The following is a 6,567-nucleotide window of genomic DNA, read 5'->3' as shown; positions in this document are numbered from 1 at the left end:
GGACAGGTAATGGCACAGGGCAGGTACATGGACAGGTAATGACACAGGGCAGGTACATGCAGAGGTAATGACACAGGGCAGGTACATGGAGAGGTAATGACACAGGGCAGGTACATGGACAGGTAATAACAGGGCAGGTGCATGGACAGGTAATGACAGGGCAGGTACATGGACAGGTGATGCCACAGGGCAGGTACATGGACAGGTAATGACACAGGGCAGGTGATGACACAGGGCAGGTACATGGACAGGTAATGACACAGGGCAGGTACATGGACAGGTAATGACACAGGGCAGGTACATGGACAGGTAATGACACAGGGCAGGTACATGCAGAGGTAATGACACAGGGCAGGTACATGGAGAGGTAATGACACAGGGCAGGTACATGGACAGGTAATGACACAGGGCAGGTACATGGACAGGTAAATACACAAGGCAGGTACATGGACAGGTGATGACATAGAAACATAGAAATTAGGTGCAGGAGTAGGCCATTCGGCCCTTCGAGCCTGTACCGCCATTCAATATGATCATGGCTGATCATCCAACTCAGCATCCCGTACCTGCCTTCTCTCCCTACCCTCTGATCCCCTTGCCACAAGGGCCACATCTAACTCCCTCTTAAATATAGCCAATTAACTGGCCTCAACTACCCTCTGTGGCAGAGAGGTTCCAGAGATTCACCACTCTCTGTGTGAAAAAAGTTCTTCTCATCTCGGTTTTAAAGGATTTCCCCCTTATCCTTAAGCTCCTTATGACAGCAGGGTGCTCCAGCTCCACCTGCTATGAACTGATCCCTCGTGCAGCCGCTGGGCTCTGGAGGGGTGGGAGTTGTGCTCTTTGCTCTGAGCTCACTGCGTTCCTCAGCGGCCACAACAGACATCAAGGAGAGAACATCGCCAGCTTGCACAACCAGATCACTGCCTGTGACACCATCCTGGAAGTAGGTGGGTGCGGGCATAGCCTCGGGGGCATTGCCACAGTTATACTGGCAGGGTTGTGGCCAGCGACTACACTGGGCTGCTCTTGTAAGGAGGTCAACGAGGATGTTGCCAGGACTAGAGGGTGTGAGCTGTGGGGAGAGGTTGAGTAGACTGGGTCTCTATTCCATGGAGCGCAACAGGATCAAGGGAGATGTTATAGAAATGTCCAAAATCATGAGAGGAATAGATCGGGTAAACGCACAGGCCAACAATGTCCTATCTACCCTAGTCCCACTTGCCTGCGCTTGGTCCATAACCCTCCATTTAGAACAAAGACTTGTAAACATTTTTTCTCACAGAGTGGTGAGTCTGTGGAATTCTCTGCCTCAGAGGGCGGTGGAGGCCACCCATTTCAAACCCCGACCCACCCTAAACCTACCCACCCAGTATCCCGTTCTTACCTGCTCCCCAGATCCCTTGACTCCGCTATCTTTAAGAGCCCTATCTAGCTCTCTCTTGAGATTCCAGAGAACCGGCCTCCACCACCCTCTGAGGCAGAGAATTCCACAGACTCACAACTCTCAGGGTGAGAAAGTGTTTCCTCATCTCCGTTCAAAATGGCTTACCCCTTATTCTTAAATTGTGACCCCCTGGTTCTGGACTCCCCCAACATTGGGAACATGTTTCCTGCCTCCAATTCCCTAACAATCTTAAATGTTTCAATGAGATCCCATCTCACCCTTCCAGAGTGTACAAGCCCAGCCGCTCCATTCTATCAACATATGACAGTCCCGCCATCCCGGGAATTAACCTTGTGAACCTACACTGCACTCCAACCTCTCCCTACAGCTCACACCCTCTAGTACTTTCAAGAGGGAGCTAGATAGGGATCTTAAAAATAGCTGAGTCAGGGGATATGGGGAGAAGGCAGGAACGGGGTACTGATTGGGGATGATCAGCCATGATCACATTGAATGGCTCGAAGGGCCGAATGGCCTGCTCCACTCTCTGTGTCTCTGTCTATCCTGTACAACAGGTGAGATACAGGTACGGCCTCTCTCTGTCACTGACCAATACCAGGTTGGAAATACACGTGTGGCATCTCTCCCTGTGTAACTTCTCTACAATGGAGGCACGGTGTCGCAGCGGGTAGTGCAGAATGTCATCAGTTGCCACCCATTGGTTGGCGTTCGCGGGGTAAAGTACAAGGGATCAGCGCTCCACTGCAAATGGTTGACCGTTCTGCTTGTCGTTTGTGCAGGCCGTTTCAAAGATCAGGGAGTTTATTCTGCAGAAGCTCTATTCATTTCGCAAACCCATGACCAACTACCAGGTTCCTCAGAACGCACTGTTGAAATACAGATATGGCACCTCTGTGTGTGTGTGTGTCTGTCCTGTACAACAGGTGAGATACAGGTACGGCCTCTCTCTGTCCCCGTTAAGTAACAGAACTGAGGTACAGGTAAGTCATCTCCCTATCTTAAAAGATTGTTAAGGGCTTGGACACGCTAGAGGCAGGAAACATGTTCTCGATGTTAGGGGAGTCCAGAAGCAGGGGCCACAGTTTAAGAATAAGGAGTAAGCCATTTAGAACGAAGACGAGGAAACACTTTTTCTCACAGAGAGTGGTGAGTGTGTGGAATTCTCTGCCTCAGAGGGAAATGGAACCAGGTTCTCTGAATGCTTTCAAGAGAGAGCGAGATAGGGCTCTTAAAAATAGCGAAGTCAGTTGATATTAGGAGAAGGCAGGAACGGGGTACTGATTGGGGATGATCAGCCATGATCACATTGAATGGCGGTGCTGGTTCGAAGGGCCAAATGGCCTGCTCCTGCACCTATTGTCTATTGTCTGCCCCATACAAGATGTGAGATACAGGTGCCACATCTCTCATATTCCCCCTCGACGCCATCCAAGGACCCAAACAGTTTTTCCAGGTGAGGCAGAGGTTCACCTGCACCTCCTCCAATCTCATATACTGTATCCGCTGTTCCAGGGATATGTCAACATATGGAAATAGAAGAGATTGGGAACAAGAATTAGCTATAAAAATTTCAAAAGAGAGCTGGGATAATCATTTACTACAGGTGCATAAATGTTCGATCAACGTACGACATACGCTCATCCAATTCAAAACATTACATAGATTATATTATTCAAAAACTAAATTAAATAAAATCTTCCCTAATGTTTCACCAATCTGTGATAAATGCCTGTGTCAAGAAGCTACCATAGCGCACTCTTTTGTTTTTTGTACAAAAATCCAAAAATTCTGGTATGAAATATTTGATATTTTTTCAAAATTAATCAAAATAAAATTGGTACCAAAACCAGAATGGATTATTTTTGGAATATCGGAAGGTAACCCTGAACTAAACGTGTTTCAGAAGAATTTATTTAATTACGGGCTAATAATGGGAAAAAAGCTTATACTTAAATTCTGGAAAAATGCGCCCACACCAACAATAAAAATGTGGATATCAAATATGTTTGAAACATTACATCTGGAAGAGATGAGATTCCTCTTAGCAGGTAAAGCAGACCAATTCCAAAAGACGTGGTCTATGTTTCTGGACCTATTACAAGTATGAGGTGCAATAGTAATTTAAATAAATAAATAAATAAATAAATGGTATCAGGACCTGGTAACGGGAGGTAAAACAACAAAACCAGACTTGGTTGGTGGTCCCCTTTCTGCGGAGTTTAACGTTATAATAGAGCGATTGTTCCTATTTTCTTTTTCTTTCTTTTCTAGGGTCTACTTTCTCACTTTACTTCCTTCTCTAACTTCTTTTCTAAGGGGCTTTCTTTTCCCAACACTCTTGCACTTCACGACTCTTGCGCACTTTCTTTACTTTCTTTACTTCTATCTTTTTCTTAAAGCTCAAAAAAAAATGAAATGGTACAAAAAATGTAATAAGATATATGTGTTGTGTAGTATTGTAATTTACCGTACTTCTAATAAAAATAAAATAATAAAAAAAAAAACAATTTCTCCCACACTGGGGCTACAGTACAGGTGCTTCATCACCTGCCCACAGCCCACTCTGCCTGTTTCACCTCTGCATTGATCATTGCCCTGTTGCCCCACTCCCCCCTCATTACCTGTTCTTCCCCCCTCACCCGCACTGCCTGTTCCCCTCCCCCCGCTCTCTACCTCGTCTCCTTTGCCCCCCCCCCCCACCCCCTCTCTCTTCCCCACCCCCACTGCCTGTTCCCCTCATAAGGTCATACTTTCCCCATCATGGTCTGGTTTGGTTCAGCCACCAAGCACGACATCCGGTGGCTGCAGCGAATCATCCGATCAGCAGAGAAGGCTGCAACCTTCCCTCCATTGACAAACTGTACACTGCAAGGGCCAGGAAGCGAGCGGGTAAGATCATCTCTGACCCCTCTCACCCTGGCCACAAACTCTTTGAATCACTTCCCTCTGGAAGGCGACTCCGGACTGTCAAAGCTGCCACAGCCAGACATAAAAACAGCTTTCTTCCACGAGCAGTAGCTCTACTCAATAACCAAAAGTCTGTAGCCTCCTTTTGCTCTGGTATTTTATTTCATTCACATGTTTAATCGATAATGTTTTATTCCTAATGTTTTAAGTCTTAATTGTTTACTGTATGTCGTGTTGTTACTTGCGAGCGGAGCACCAAGGCAAATTCCTTGTATGTAAACAGACTTGGCCAATAAACTCATTCATTCATTCATTCATAAGGGATAGTAGAATGAGGCCATTTGGCCCATCAAGTCTACTCCACCATTCAATCATGGCCGATCTATCTCTCACTCCTAACCCCATTCTCCCTCCCACCCCCCACTCTCATTGCCTGCTCTCCCCCCTCTGGTTTTTCTACCAGTTTTTGCTGGCAAACGAGCATCAGGTAGCGAAGGAGATCTGGGATGAGTACGTGGACTCCGTCAGCAAGATCTACCTGTCCTAATTCAATTCCTACAGCAGCCGGCTGATGAAAGTGCAGGTCAGAGCCCGTGATGAAGGCAGCTATCGCCGTTGCAAAGTCTTGTGTAATTTGTGCTCTGCTGTCATTGAACCTTGTTCTCCTCCCCAGTATGAAGAGGTCGCTGACAAGGATGATCTGATGGGAGTGGATAACACGGCCAAGAAAGATATCCTTTAAGGCCACAAGGAATAGGAGTAGAATGAGGCCAGTTGGCCCATCAAGTTGATTCCGCCATTCAATCATGGCTGATTTAACTCTCCCTCCTAAACCCATTCTCCTGCTTTTTCCACATAACATCTGACACCCGTACTAATCAAGAATCTATCTATCACTGCCTTAAAAAACATCCACTGACTTGGCCTCCACAGCCTTCTGTGGCAAAGAATTCCACAGATTCATCACCCTCTGACTAAAGAAATTTCTCCTCATCTCTTTCCTAAAAGAACGTCCTTTATTTCTGAGGCTGTAACCTCTGGTCCTAGATTCTCCCACTAGTGGAAACATCCTCTCCACATCTACTATATCCAAGCCTTTGACTATTCTGTATGTTTCAGTGAGGTCCCCCCTCATTGTTCTAAACTCCAGCGAGTACAGGCCCAGTGCGGACAAATGCTTTGCCAGTGCTGACTGTGTATCCTAACACTGTGCTGCTAACGACGGCCAACTAAACCCTGGTGAACTTCGGTAGTCACAGCACGGGTATTCCCCTGGTTAAGCATCACCATTTAACCTTGACTGGAATAACTCAGCGGGACAGGCAGCATCTCTGGAGAGAAGGGATGGGCGACATTTCGGGTTGAGACCCTTCTTCAGAAGAAGGAGTCTGTAGAAGGGTCTCGACCCGAAACGCCACCATTCCTTCTCTCCAGAGATGCTGCCTGTCCTGCTGAGTTACTCCAGCATGTTGTGTCGATCTTCGGTTTGAACCGGCATCTGCAGTTCCTTCCTACACAGTTGACTCACCGCTCAATGCTTCTTCTCCAAGTCATTGCTGAAGAACAGGAACACCATCTTCACCCTGGGTAACCGTGGAAACGTTTGAATTACTCCAGTATTTTGTGCCTTATCTTCTGTGATGTGACGTTACTCTCCTCCCTCCCAGTACCCCTTTGAGAGCCTGTTTCAGAGCCAGCACTACGGCCTTCTAGACAACAGCTGTCGTGAATACCTCTTCCTCTGTGACTTCTTCATGGTGACCGGAAACTCCGCTCAAGATCTCTTCAACGCCATCAAGGGTAAAACCCTCAGCATTGTCTTGGTGAGTTTAAGCAGACTCTTGCCGCTGGTGGAGAGAAAAGATTTACCCCTGCATTTGGCCTTCCCCGCGGACAGGCTCGATGCAGGAAAAATGCTCCCCATTTTGGTGGAAGTCCAGAACCAATGGTCACAGTTTAAGAATAAGGGGTATGCCATTTAGAACGGAGATGAAGAAAACAAATATTTCACCCAGAGAGTTGTGAATCTGTGGAATTCTCTGCCATAGAAGGCAGTGGAGGCCAATTCTCTTGATACTTTCAAGAGAGAGAGTTAGATTTAGCTCTTACGGATAACGGTATCCAGAGATATGGGGAGAAAGCCGGAGCGGGGTATTGATTTTGGATGATCAGCCATGATCATATTTAAATGGCCTACCCCTTATTCTTAAACTGTGAGCCCTGGTTCTGGACACCCCCAACATGGGGAACAT

The 6,567-nt window shown here is 46.9% G+C and overlaps 1 pseudogene; it reads left to right on the top strand.

The window, feature by feature from the left end:
- Window positions 1-5,850: 5,850 nt before the first annotated feature.
- The window catches only part of LOC129694887 (vacuolar protein sorting-associated protein 52 homolog), a 1,620-nt pseudogene continuing 903 nt past the window's right edge, over window positions 5,851-6,567 (top strand).

The sequence above is a fragment of the Leucoraja erinacea genome, unplaced genomic scaffold, assembly GCF_028641065.1.
Source record: "Leucoraja erinacea ecotype New England unplaced genomic scaffold, Leri_hhj_1 Leri_849S, whole genome shotgun sequence".
Taxonomy (NCBI): Eukaryota; Metazoa; Chordata; class Chondrichthyes; order Rajiformes; family Rajidae; genus Leucoraja; species Leucoraja erinaceus.
The sequence above is the reverse complement of the archived record's forward strand: the minus strand, read 5'-3'. Positions and strand labels throughout refer to the sequence as shown.